General features: G+C 42.0%; 1 long non-coding RNA gene across 1 annotated transcript; it reads right to left on the reverse strand.

The window, feature by feature from the left end:
- Positions 1-3,380: 3,380 nt before the first annotated feature.
- Positions 3,381-14,427, reverse strand: LOC132322533 (uncharacterized). The gene is made up of 4 exons (XR_009485126.1): positions 14,165-14,427; positions 9,239-9,336; positions 6,574-6,685; positions 3,381-4,949 (listed from the first exon to the last, which is right to left on the reverse strand). It is a non-coding gene; the product is annotated as an uncharacterized LOC132322533 (long non-coding RNA).
- Positions 14,428-14,715: the final 288 nt, after the last annotated feature.

Below are 14,715 nucleotides of genomic sequence, written 5' to 3' on the forward strand. Positions count from 1 at the left end.
TTCTGTTACCTCATGCTTAAGAACTGGAAGTTTTGATGGAGTACCTTATAAATTAGATAACTGTTTCATGTGTAATGGAGAGAAATTTAGGTCTAAAAATAAGTGACTGAGTAGCTATAAACTGTTGAGCTATGGGCTGAAAGGACCTCTGAAATGTAATATATAATTAAGTCTTCTTTCTCTGACATGTTCCAGTCCTTTTCCCATAGACACTTGCATGCTTAAATGATAAATTGTAAAGTATGCTTCATTCTGTAACTCAGCCTTATTTTTTTCTCATTCCGCAAAAGCAGTAAAAATATTGATTAAAAATACTGATTAGCTTACTGCTATGATAAGGATCTGCAAGTTCCTGAACTTGGGGAAGGGGACCACTTTCTCATTTATATCTACAAGCAAAAATGAAAACTTCTGTTTCAAATTGTAGCTTGAATTACTTGCCATTATGGATTTTTTTTCCTCTTGCCTTTGAGATCTGAACTCTTTATGAAATATCAAGTAAAAGGAACTTGGTGTAGCTGCATCATATAAAGCACTCATCTTATGAAAAAGAATCAAACTATGAGTAAAGATACTTTAATTTACAAAATAGAACTGTGTGGGGAGAAAAAAAGACATGGTACTTAAATATTAACTTCCACCATTACTTCTTTCTGTACATTAGTCTTCTTGTTGTTTTATCTACTGATTACAGAAGTCAAACATTTTAAAGCAAATACAAAAATTTTAAAGACAAACCTGTCAAGTTCAACAGTTGGAGGTCTGGAATTTGATTCCAAAAATACTGATATTTGTTTAAAATTCCAGCAATTTATAGGCTTTTTTTATATCAGCACCCACACTGTGCCATAAAAAAAAAAATTCTTTGTTTTAAGATATTCAAAATGGTACACAAAGTCTGTGACATTTCAGCTGGTAATTGCCCTTTGAGGTAAACTCGTTGATCAAATCAGTGAGGGAACCATAAGATTCTAAAGATTATATTTTTATGAAGGTCCAATTACAGCTCTGATTTTGCGAAAGTCTGGTTTTGTCATCTGACAACAAATCAAAGCACACAACAACAGACATTTCCAGAACATAAATAAGGTGGAACAGACCAGTCCCAGGTACTGATGAAAGACCTGGATTAACAGCAATAGGCACGTCATCAGTAATGCAAAGCCTTTACATTCCCAGGATATACAAACATATTTGCCTCATGGCGTTAAAACCCTGACCTGAAAAAAAAAATCTTTCCCCGGGACTTAACATTACATAAGTAAGAAAATTGTTAAGGTCTTTGAGGGGTGTACACCAGTGTAGGCAGGAATAACAGAAGTGAAATCTGTGGAGCTACCTGAACAGAAAATTGGTATGAGAACTGGGGCAGAGGATCCTGAGGGTATGTCTGTACCTCTAAGGAGAAGTGCTCAGGGAGGGAGAGCCTGCACTCTTGTTGTCCCCGTTGCTTTGTTAGCCAGCTCATCCCCTGGCTCCCCTTCAAACTATTCCAAATATTTGTTTCCAAGACAAATCTGCCACAGAAAGGGCAGCTTTCTGCCCCTGGGGCCCGAGATCTGTTCTTGGCTGGCTTTTATTTAGTCGTATCAACATAACCTGATTGACCAGTGCATTCAATTATGTGCTCTTATTTATCCCTTGCCAAGGAAGCACTCAAATTCCTACCTAGCTTTAGGCACAGAATTCAGTCCTTCTGAAGCTTTTTGCATGCAAGATAAAAATGCATTCCAGTAACCTGGAGTCAAGACATGTATGTTTTCATGTATATATGTATTTTACGTATGTAATGTATGTTTGAGGTGCTACTCAAGTGGTGATATTCTATTAATGAAGGCAGAAACCAGAGGTCTTAAACATTTAAAGCAAAGCAGATGTTATTTTGCTAAATCAAGATCATTGTTTACACTTTCCTCTGAAGTATTTAACATGAACTGATACAAAAAGAAAGATACTGCAATATATGGATCCTGGTTTGTTTGGGTAGAAAATTCCTTGGCTGCTAAGGAAACTGTCCTGCTGCCTTGCAGACTTAAGGATCACAGTGTTTAATGAAAGTTCACCAGTGGGACTGTGGTGAGCTGAGCACACAAGATAGTTTTTAGAAACTGCTACACCTTTCTAGCACACAGTACTGCTACACGTGGCATTTCCTGAAGCTGTTTCCTTTTTAACTTTCTGGACACATGGGAGTGAATCTTAAGGAAGGTCACATGTAAGACAGAGGCTACCCAAGGCTGGCAGCTCCTGCTATGTTAAGTCACAAGAGACTGTGGAAAGAAGACAAAACTCACCAATTCAGAATGAATATTTAAATTAATCTCAACTCAACTCATTAAAAATGTTTACAGTCTGGTTTCCAATAACAGTGGGTTTTGAAACTACTTTGATTTTTTTTTTTTTTTTAAGCTTGAACAATGTCTTACATGTATGCAGCTATTTACAATATTTTATATATTTTGTTAAATCTTGAAAAAGAGAGTGTCCATTTTTTAAAAATCCTCAACTATAGCAAAAGGCGATGTGTCTATAAATCATGATTAACAGGGTTTTGAGCAGTGGAGTAATCTAACTGATAAGGGGTCAGAAAAGAGTATTCTCCCTTTTCCCTATAACCAGGTTTTTTTTACTTCTTTGGAGGATTGTGTTTATTTTTTTTTTCCCCCAAACTCCAAAAATATTATCGACTGACATATAATTTGGCAATACTACAAATTTTAGTTTTGATACCCTTGCAGATCTTGGGAAAAGAAAGAAATCATCTAAAATTTTGAGGGCTATTTTGGTGGTATTTAAAAACACGTAAGTTTATGATTCAGGTGCAACATTATTAAAAATCTATCCCTCTGACAGAAGTCACAGAGAGAGTAGGAAATATTTTGGATATTTTAATATTTAAACAGTGAAAGTAGGAATATCTTGGATTCAAGGAAACTGTACTAAATTCATTGTTTGTCCACTTGAATGGATCCAAGTTGAAAGACAGCAAGACAAATGGGCTGGATGCCCAGCCAGTACAGGATCCCACTGCAGCAGTGGGGCATCATGAGGCAGTCCAGCAGCTGGCAGCTCCTGGAATGATTGCATGAAATCCAGAAGCAGAGAGGGTGACAGACTACCCCAGCCTTTCTTCCCAGCGCAACACTGGACACAGAGGGTGTGTGACTACACTCCTTATACCTCACTTTTAAAACAGAAGTCTAGAAACTTCCTTGTTCGCTGTTACAGTGGCTCTGGACAGGAACAATGTCCTAGGTTATCAGATTTGTGTGAGTTAAGGATGACTGCACTGATTTAAATGCCTGAGGGGAATGTCTCCCCTAACACAAGGATGTGTAACCAAGAGGCCACAGGACAAAATCATACAAACAAATTCCTAACATATGATTATCCTCTCCTTTGTCTGGTGGTAAATCTGGAGATCTAGGGACGTCTTTTGAAGCAGAGAGTTGCCTAGGAAGGCTCGTCCCTTCCAGTCGCCCGGCAAGCAACCAGCACTGCCTGCAGCAGGGGCACTCTCCTGGGTCTGGTTACCCGGGACAGCGCCTAGGGAAACTGCTCCACGTTACAGTGAAGGCAGCTCCCTGACACGGACAGGGCTCACAGCAGCAATCCAACAGATGAGAAGAAGAGAGTGACTCCAGCCGAGAGTGAAATCAGACAACAACACTGAGGAAAATCCTAGGGCTAAACCCCCAAACATAGGATTGCAACAGATTTTAAAGGACCAGGGAAACAGGGGAGGAGACAACCTCTGGACCAATGGGGAACCAGAGGGGAGCAGCATACATGGGATTGACATTTAGGATAAGCCAATAGGAGTACATTGAGGGCGGGACCCTGGCCCCTGAGCCAATCACTCGATGCTTCAGCTAGAAGTTTCTAGAGGGAAGGGAGGGAGCGCCGAGTGACAGACAGGGCACCAGGGAGGGGTCAAAGGAAGGATACACGGGGTTGTGGGAGGAGCGGGGATGACGGGCAGTGAGAAGGAGGGCGGAGTGAGTCAAGCCTGAACCATGGCAAGCTGAGGGGGAAACAGAACAGTCCAACATACAAAGTGAGGGGGAAACAGAACAACCCAGCACTACACAACAGTCTTTTCATTCCTTGAACAGGACCTGGGGTTCTCTCCTCACATGCAGTTGAACACCATTACTGGGTAAACTACATGAGAGTAAGATCTCTATGAGCATGTCATAGGTCACAGGATGCTTGGGATTGGGAGGGACCTTATGGATCATCTAGTTATAGCACCCCTGCCATGGGCAGGAATGCCTCCCACTAGACCAGGCTGCTCAGAGCCCCCTCCAGGGGGGCTTCCCCTTGAACACTTCCAGGAATGGGGCATACGCAGTTTTCTGGGCAATCTGTGCCAGCCCCTTACCCTGCATATGGTCATATTTAGGGCATATGAACAATATGTTGCCATGTAAAACCAGCCAAACGTCTCCTCAATGCTACCACAGCCTTGAGAAAGTGGAGGAAGGCCTCCTTTCCATCCAAAACATACATATGGTGAGGCATTACCTTTTATCTCATGTTTCCCATGTGGAGGCTTTTTGTCCCCAGCTTTGATCGCTGCTCTGCTTCTCCCCGTGGGCCTGCTGGCTGGTGTGGGGTGGGCAAAGTGCCTTTGCAGAGGGTGGTGGCTGCAGCCCTGGGGCAGGGCTGCTCTGGGACCCCCGGTGACACCGCCTGAGGCTGGGGGCCAGGCTGGGCCAGGCTGGGCCAGCCAAGCACAGAAACAGACTGCAGGCTTGCATTGCACTCCTGGGATGCCTGTGCAAGAATGGGCATGGAAACACCCAAGCCAGTAAGCTCTCAATGAAACCAGGTAGGAAGACTCCTCTGCCAATTTTTTACAGTATCCAGGGGGAAAATGGTGTTTAGAGGCTTCTGGGCATTCACTGTGTCCTGACATCTTCTGTACTCCACGGATTTATATCATTCTGTAAAAATAAATTATTTAAATCAATCTTCCCAAAAGTTACTTGATGAATTTCTCTCTTTAAATATTTGAAGAACAGTCTTGAACCTTTATCTAGTGAACAAAACACAAATTGAGGTATTTCCTTTTCCATCGAAAGAAAGAAAGAAAGAAAGAAAGAAAGAAAGAAAGAAAGAAAGAAAGAAAGAAAGAAAGGATTCTGTGAAATCCAAATCACAGTTTTACAGGTGCTGGTAGGACAGCAACCTTGAAACCAGAATGCACAATAACATCTGGTTTTCATGAATCCCACTATAAAATGGGGGAAAAGGAGAGGATGGGGAAAATCCGAGTGCTGGGATGACTCCCTATGCCTGCGTGCAGCTGAGGGTTGTAAAAATTTGTCAGGTGCCTCTGACAGGCAAGCATTTACAGTTTTATAACCTCAGTATTTGCAACATTTAAGGCATTTCCTGTCTTAAATATTGGGAAGTACAAGTAAATATTGCCTGTTCTGAGGTTAACTGCTCTGCTTAGTAGGCTTTTCATGGTCAGAACCAAAGAGCAGGAAAACCACAAAAATCCCAAAGCTGCTGTCACATTTTTAATTCATTAGTAACAACTCACACCTATTCCCAGAGCTACCTTTAATAGTGGGGCTTTTCTGAACCACAGGGAGTTATGCTCATATGTAGAAAATCTGAGCCCGGTAAGCCAGTCCTGGCTTGATGCTGAAATGCTCAGAACAAAATTTCTCCAACTAAGTCTTCCCTTTATAAGGAAAAAGGGAAGCTCATTTGTTTTGTTCCCTTTTTTCTTTTTGTTTCAAAAGCCGTGCTGCATTTCCCTACACTACTTCATATGCAAATTTTGTAGATATCTCTGAACCTGTGCATTTCCCATCTCGGGCTGGCAGCCTAGACAGCCTGCTGGAAAGCAGGGAGGGTGTGAAAATGGGTGGGCTCAGAGCAGCGGCTGGAGTACGTCTCTGCAATTGCTCCATTGAAGCCGGCAGAGCTTGATCGATTTAAGGCCAGATTTGGCTCATGATTGAATTTTTTATGTCTTCAGAGCCAACACTGTGCATAGCACATGAAGCAAAACAGAGTACAGTTACTGCTTTTCATCTCAATCTATTTCTTGCTCTTCCAGAATGAAGAGATAATGAAAAGCAAGTACATATGTGCCTGCACACACATACACAACCAAATCCTTTTCTTATAAAATTATCAATGCCTTTTTTGCACACTCAGGAGCTCTGGGTAGTTCAGATACAGCATCAGAGAAGAGTATTGAGATTTAGATACTTATTTTAGCCAGCCTGAACTTGGATTTTTCCCATGGCTCAGGGAAAGCTTTCCTTAGGGAAGCCTGCTTAGGGGGCAGCATCCATGCAGGGAACTAACTGGGTTCAGAGCTGTGGCTGTGAAACATCCATTACTTTAGGGAAGAAAGCTCACCATATGGCTGTTTTGTTTCCAGTAGCTATAATGTAATTGAATCAATTGCCCTCACATGATATGGGTGTACTAACTGCACATACATCATTTCTTTCTGGGTTTTGAGGCTTGTAAAGAGTGGAGGGTAAGGCCCATGAGGATAAATCAGTCTAGTTGGTCTCTAAGAAAAATGGGTTTAAATCTGACCTGTGGTACAGGCACAAATCAATTCAGTGCTTCTGACAGTCCCACGTGGATACTTTCCTCATTTGGAAATTATCCTCTGATGAAGGTTGCTGTCAGTCTTTACACAGCAAGGCTACAAAAAGCAGAACTCTTCTGAAGTGAAAGTCATCAGTAAATAACATGCAAAATTCAAATACAGATAACCCAAGCTACGTAAAGGGTTAGCAGCAATTCTCATAATACTGCCAGAAAGTAAATCATGAGGTTAGAGGAGGGGAAAGAGAAGAGGAGGATGCCAAAGGCAGATTTCTCATGATGCTGAGATGTCCAGCAGCTAAGGCAGTGGCCTGTGCCTGTCTCCCACTTTCCCATTGCAGCAGGACCCAGGTAAGGTCAGTGCCCTAGTTTTCCCAGTCCTCCACTGCTTCATCTCAGCTCCTCTCAGTAAGATAACTGGGATCTGTGTTTTTTCATTTTGTCTCTGCTCTCCTCCAGCTCTGTACCAAGAGCTGGGGTAAAAGCTCTGATCTCTCTGGCCAGGCATTGATGCTGCTGCCTGCTTTGCATCTGCTTCAAGCTCTGTGAATCTTTCCAACAAAACCAAAGTGAACTTCACTGCTTTTTCATTCCTTGAAAAGACAAAATTTAGACCTGCAGAGAAACAAGGCCAAATCCCAAGAAAAGATGGGACAGCTTTTGGAGGGTGAAGAAATGGAATGTCTAAACAGGTCTTATCTAAGCTAACCACCTGGGCCTTAGGCATTAGGCAGTATGGGATGAGCTTCTTCCTGCGGGTGCATTTAACTGAAGTGGGGCAATGTGCCTTCTGGCAGTGCCCATTTCTTTCTATTTACAATTAATCCTGGATGGCTGGCTTCACAAAGTGCTGGCTAAACAGTTGGGCTAGTTGCATATTTCTGGACTAAACAGGCAAGGTCGCTGATAAAGGGGTTATTCTTTGAAGTCAAATCATGATTTCATGGGATTTTTGTTCTAAAGTTGAAGAAAGAAATCTGGGCTTAAATTTTCATTTCTCCTTCTCTAGCATTTAAGGGACTCCAAATTTGGAGTGGACCATTTTAGAGCTGGAGACCATTTATCAGCAATTCATCACATTGCCAGAGTTTGAAAGTGTTTTTCAGATCTTTCAGCTATTTTTGTGACCAAAGGATTGTTTTCTGCAGAATGTGTCCTGAGGCAGAATTTTAAAATCTGTCCTTTCAGTGCTATTATTGAGTCTGTCCTGCCTTTTAATTTATTGACATTCTTGCTTTCCTATATGAGATCCGGCAAAAACCCATCTTATTTTTCTCAACTCTTTTATGCACCTTGCTGTTTAAATACACTTCTTCCATTTCTTGCTTCTTTCCTGCCCTGGTTAATTTCTTTCAGACCTTTGAGTTTTGTAGCCCAACAGCAGCAATTTGCCAATTGGCAAATATCTGTACAGCACAAAAGTCCTTACAGAAAAGGAGTTGAAGGTCATTGTGGAGAAGAGACAGCATTTCTGAAGAGATGGTATTGAAATACCAGCATATGGACAACCTCTGGCTTGGAACACAGCTGATGCTGCAAAGCTGCAGAGTAGGAGAGGACAGAAGCAGGGGAAGACAGAGCCAGACCCTCTGCAAGCTTGTGGGAGGCTAAATTCCAAGGTCATACACTACTTCAGGTCAAGCTAATTTAGGTTGTGCCATCTTGGTAAATTTATGCCTTCCCACCATTTCTTACGTTTATTTCTCCATTTCACTTTCCACCAAATTGAATTTTTTTCCTATTTCTGCTTCTTGGAAACTTAATTTTCTGCCATCTAATACCATTTTAGTGCAATCCCTGTACAGACACATTAGGTCAGAGCAGAATTACACAGATGCCAGACATAAAACCTCTATCAAAAAATTCCATTCTAGCTGGTTGTGGACAAAATATGTTGATTTAAGGAAACAGAAAAGAAGTCCAGTACCAACTCATGGCAGTAAATGGTGTGTTATTACTAAAATTGCACACCGCAAATTTTTCTGATTTTGTCCAATGTGTTGGTTGCTTTTATTTTTCCTTTAACAAAAGGCAGCATTTTCCTTTGAAACACCTTCCCTTTTCTTCATCTCTTCTGTCCTGTTTTTTGTCCAGAGAATCTGAGACTGTATCTCCCCTAACAGGCCTCAAACCCACCCCCAGTCTCACTTCAAGACACTCACCTGAAGTGTCATTGTTCACAGTCACTTATTTGAAGCTGCACTCTAATTCATCTTTGCTCGTTTGTTCCCTGCCTATTGATAAGGAGTAGAACAAGGGTGGCTTCTTTCCTAAGAACAGGCAAATAATACTTCAAAATCAGGCCTGCATGTCTTCAAAAGTCTTTTCTGGCCAGGAATCCTTGATGTGCACCAGGGTATTGACTGCAGACTTGCAATGTAGAGTTTTCTCAGAGGGGTGAAATAAAGAGATGGATTTGTTGTTTTTTGGGGGGATTTGAGTGTTAACTGGCTCCCTTAAAACATCATCTAGTTAAACTTTGCTCAGTAGTATAGCACTGAAGTGTAGGGATTTTTGAAGGCACTCTGCTAAGTTGACTGTGCTTCTAGATCATTAATTGAAATTACAAAAATAACGCATACCAAAAGAAATTTAAAAATCACAAATTTTCAGCTGGGCTTTATAGGCAAAGTTACAAAGATTAACTCACCTGACAGGAAAGAAAGTATCCCATTGAACAATGGGTTTCTTTGTCTCAAGCATCAGGTTTGGCAACCACTTCCTTTGGAAAGTCTCACACTTCTAAAGCTGCAAGGAAGAATTTTAAAACTATTGAAATATATTGAGCAAATATGTAGTGGTTTTATGTACATTTCAGTGGGTTTATAGACATTCTAGATAGTTTTATAGATGTTATAAACTTTTGGAAACATAGTTTTAAAGCCAAGCACAAACATTCCCATTCCTTGCTGTTTATTTCTTGTGGCTCATGTTTGGCTTTTGTCTTCATGTACGGCAGTTCTTTTGACATTGATCATCCCAGGATCATTTAACATTCTGTGTAATTGTTTTCTAAATGTTTGTATTTATCCCATTCGTAATCCTGTGCTAGAAACCCTTGTCCATACTAGGTTATATTCTAATATTGATTTTGTTTACCTTTCTTCTGGTCTTATTGACAAATTACACCGTCCTTTTTGTTTGGAATGTTTTAGGGTGATTGATTACTGAATGAATCAAGTGCACCCACAAGTTGAATCTTGATTTAATCCCCTTAGTGCCAGGGATTTCAGAGCACACAAGCTGAAATTATAGCACCCTCTGGAAATAAAGGGCAGTGGATGTTTTTCCTGGATGTCGGAGAGCTGTGCCTCTGAGTTCCCCACTTGGGCTCAAGTAGCCTTGGAGGGAACAGAGCTGAACCACAGTTTCTGTCATGTCAGTGGATTTCTGTGCTGTCAGAAGAGAATGAGGTGCTTGTTTGCAACTCTGTGGGAAGGAAGTGGCGGAAGGAAGTGGCCGAAGGAAGGAAGTGGCGGAAGGAAGGAAGCGGCGGAAGGAAGTGGTGGAAGGAAGGAAGGAAGTGGCGGAAGGAAGGAAGTGGCGGAAGGAAGTGGCGGAAGGAAGTGGCGGAAGGAAGTGGCGGAAGGAAGGAAGGAAGTGGCGGAAGGAAGGAAGTGGCGGAAGGAAGTGGCGGAAGGAAGTGGCGGAAGGAAGTGGCGGAAGGAAGTGGCGGAAGGAAGGAAGGAAGGAAGGAAGGAAGGAAGGAAGGAAGGAAGGAAGGAAGGAAGGAAGGAAGGAAGGAAGGAAGGAAGGAAGGAAGGAAGGAAGGAAGGAAGGAAGGAAGGAAGGAAGGAAGGAAGGAAGTGGTGGAAGGAAGGAAGGAAGGAAGGAAGGAAGGAAGGAAGGAAAGAAGGAAGGAAGGAAGGAAGGAAGTGGCGGAAGGAAGTGGCGGAAGGAAGGAAGTGGCGGAAGGAAGTGGCGGAAGGAAGTGGCGGAAGGAAGGAAGGAAGGAAGGAAGGAAGGAAGGAAGGAAGGAAGGAAGGAAGGAAGGAAGGAAGGAAGGAAGGAAGGAAGGAAGAGGAAGGAAGGAAGGAAGGAAGGAAGGAAGGAAGAAGGAAGGAAGGAAGGAAGGAAGGAAGGAAGGAAGGAAGGAAGGAAGGAAGGAAGGAAGGAAGGAAGGAAGGAAGGAAGGAAGGAAGGAAGGAAGGAAGGAAGGAAGGAAGGAAGGAAGGAAGGAAGGAAGGAAGGAAGGAAGTGGCGGAAGGAAGGAAGGAAGTGGCGGAAGGAAGGAAGGAAGGAAGTGGCGGAAGGAAGGAAGGAAGTGGCGGAAGGAAGGAAGTGGCGGAAGGAAGGAAGGAAGGAAGGAAGGAAGGAAGAAGGAAGGAAGGAAGGAAGGAAGGAAGGAAGGAAGGAAGGAAGGAAGGAAGGAAGGAAGGAAGGAAGGAAGGAAGGAAGGAAGGAAGGAAGGAAGGAAGGAAGGAAGGAAGGAAGGAAGGAAGGAAGGAAGGAAGGAAGGAAGGAAGGAAGGAAGGAAGGAAGGAAGGAAGGAAGGAAGGAAGTGGCAGAAGGAAGTGGCGGAAGGAAGTGGCGGAAGGAAGAAGTGGCGGAAGGAAGTGGCGGAAGGAAGTGGCGGAAGGAAGAAGTGGCGGAAGGAAGTGGCGGAGGGAAGTGGCGGAAGGAAGGAAGGAAGGAAGGAAGGAAGGAAGGAAGGAAGGAAGGAAGGAAGGAAGGAAGGCAGGCACATGTATATGAAACAGTGACTTGGGATCAGTGGGAAAAACATGTGGCTCCAATTCTCACTGAATTATCCCCAGAAGTCCCTTCCCCAAAGCAAACTCTGCTTTTATGCAAAGGAAGTTACTGTGACTTGGACATTGCAAACAGCACATTTGGAAGTATTCGGTCTGCTTCCAACCTTTGTTGTGAGGTGGGGGACAAAAACACTGGTGTGTGCTGAGGACTAGATCAGACACACAGGGATATTCAGCTCTCTCTGAACTTGAGCTCACAGGGAGGCTCGGATGCAGAGGCAGAAATTACCTGGGGAATCCATTAGTGTGGTTTCTGTGCTGCAGCATGTGAAAGTAGAAGACCGCAAACAGCACAGCTTGTGGGGACTTGTTGCTGATACCCCTTTCATTCTTGTGTCTTGGCAGACTCTTAAAAATGCCATGTAATGTCCCTGCCTTTTCCTAGCCTTTGGCTTGTTGTAACCACACTGTACTGAACCTTCAGTTGCAAGTGTCATAATTACCTCCATCTCCTCCTGCTGCTGCAAATGAGCAGAGAGGAAAAGTTCATTAATCAGTTATCTGAATTTTGGAGAAAACCAGAGCAGTGATAATCTCCTGTTTCCTGGAGATTTGAAATATGCCTCCTTCCTTTGGAAGCAGATGCAGCCCCAGCTTAAACAGGGAGTGGGGAGAAAAAGGAGGGGGAGAGCAGAGGATGCACAGACTTGACCTGGCATCTTGCAAAATGCTAGGACAGAAAAAGGTCTGAAACTACCCAATTGTGAAAATATATTTCTCACAAAAAATCTGATGTGTGGGTATATGGATGTGAGAGAGATCTTAGGAAATAAAACATCTCTGAAGAGTTTTCATCTTGTTTCACCTGATGACCTGCCTTTGGGACTGGTTTTATGCATTTTACTTGCCTCTTGAACCTGGTGTCTTGGGAAGCTTGGTTTATTTTACTGGTTCTGTGAGTACTATTTCTCTCCTCACAGTTGCTTTCTCTACCATTTGGCTCTGATGTTGTGTTCCCACCTTTTCTTTGGTGTCCATTGTTGTGCTCCAGCTGTGTTGTAATATCCTAGCCTGCTTTGGTACCTCCACAGCATCGCAAGGATGCATTTACTGTGGAGGATTTTTAGGAGAAGTTGGAAAACTGCAGCTTAAAATTCAAATGGGCAATCTCAATGAAGAAATTAGGAAGAACTAGGATATTTATGTATCTCCATTTATAAAGAATGTACTAAAGCGCTTCAGTGGGATTTCTGGTTTTAGAGTTATATTTAGGGCCACAGTGCAGCACACTGGGACTGGAGGCAATGACAAGTACATTTATCAATATTAACAGCAACAAACCAAAGTAAAATACTGCGATTACTACTTAGTCCAAGTTTTAATGCAGCAAAATGCATAAGTTAAACATGTGGTTAATCCCTGTAGGGCTTCAGCCAGTGCTAAAATAGGCATGTTTTAGTGATGGGTTGAATTGATGGCTATAATAGGTACCTGCAGATACCAAATTCTGCTTTTTTGTCTCTCACTATGTTTCTGTAGAGTCTAAATCCCCTTTATATTACATACCAAAAGAATGTGATTAGGCTACACAGTTAGTTACAAAGAAGTTGTAGAGAAAATTCCCTTTTTTCATCCAATCATTTTATTGTTAATGAAATAGGAAGAAATACAGTGCACTATAATCTGACAAAACATTAAGTGCCTTAGTACTTTATATGGACTAAGGAACAAAATTCAAGTCTAAATACAAGAGGAAAGAGCTACTAGAGAGGGTGCAGTGGAGGCTACAAAGATGATTTGGGGTCTGGAGCAGCTCTCTTATGAGGAGAGACTGTGGGAGCTGGGCCTGTTTAGTCCAGAGAAGGGAAGGCTGAGAGGCAATGCCCTCAGTGCAAATAAACATCTCAAAGGCATTTGTCAAAAAGGTGGTGACAGACTAATGTCAGTGGTGCCCAGTGACAAGACATGGAGCAATGGCCATGAACTAAACCACAAAGTTTCACCTCAACATGAGGAAGAACTTTATGCTGAGGCTGGCTGAATGCTGGAACAGGCTGCTCAGGCAGGTTGTGGAGTCTTCCTCTCTGGAGACATTCCAAACCCACTTGGACAGCTTCCTGTGTCACCTGTTCTAGGTGACCCTGCCTTGGCAGGGATGATTGCCAGATCCAACCTTAACAATTCTGTGTTTCTGAATCTTATTTTCATAATTTTTAATCTCTCTAGTTTCTCAGTTTATCTTATATTCATAAAACAATATGAGAGAATGAAAGTAACTAATTTAAATTACATAAATATGCATGGCTATTAACTAGAAGACTATTTGGAGATTGGGCTAAAACATCAACCTTAAATTTCAAACATTTCATAAATGTACAGTAGTGAGTTCATATAGGGTTTATTTTTCTTATTTAAAATTCTTCAAATCTTTTTATTCTCCCTGTATCAAATACATCACTACATCTTCAGTACTTAATTATTTGCACTAAAGAAAGAAATCCCACTTAACAGTTGAGAAAATATTTAAACAGCTTTTTTTTTTTTTTTTTTTGTATTATAAATGAAACAAAACACAATGCGTGATGTATAAGGTAATCTACTGATGTATACATGAAGGTCCAAATGAGAATAAGAGAAATGTGCTTTCTCTGATCTTTGCAAATTTGCATACAATTTTTGCATCATTTTATGCATGATTTGGGAATCCAGACAGATTTAGTTACATGAATTTTTTTACAGAGTCATGCCATTATGAAATGGTAGCTACATTTCTTTATTTTTACAGAAGACAATAGGTCTGTTAGACCTAACATGAATATCAGTTTCTCATTCCTGAAGTTATAAGCAGAAACTTTTGAAGTTGGTGAGGATGGGATCCTTACCTGAGGTCTGTGGTGAGACAGCAGAGCTTTTTCATTTCAGATATTCTTGGAGGAGGAGAAGTTGTTTGCTTCCCCTGGGAAGCAGAGAAGTCTGAACTGAATAGGAAGGAGTAGGACAGAAAAGTGGAACTTAATTTTTTCCCTTTGAAATCTATTGTTAGAGATATCTTAAGGAGACTGAGGTAGAAATAATTTTTTAGGATGTAGCTTAGTTCTAGTCTAAGATATTTAACATATTTAAGTTAGATTTGCTAAGAGTCTGAGATAAGTGGAATATCAGTGAAACTTCTGGAAAGTTTCCCAAGACACACTGTGATTGTTCAGCCACCTTTCTTTGTTTCCTTCAGAAGTGAATGACCTCTCCACGTTGAGTACATCCTCATCAGCAGGAGCAGGATTTCCTGACTAACCTGCTTTGTAACCATTTCTGTGGTACCTGACATTCCCTCTCCTTGGCACAAACCTTTCCTGTGTAAAATGCAAAGCGCAGGAGTGGGTCACAGGGAATCACTGGTGGCCCACTCCACATTTCCAGATGTGACAGAGGATCC

This window comes from Haemorhous mexicanus, chromosome 2, assembly GCF_027477595.1.
Source record: "Haemorhous mexicanus isolate bHaeMex1 chromosome 2, bHaeMex1.pri, whole genome shotgun sequence".
In the NCBI taxonomy this organism is placed as follows: domain Eukaryota; kingdom Metazoa; phylum Chordata; class Aves; order Passeriformes; family Fringillidae; genus Haemorhous; species Haemorhous mexicanus.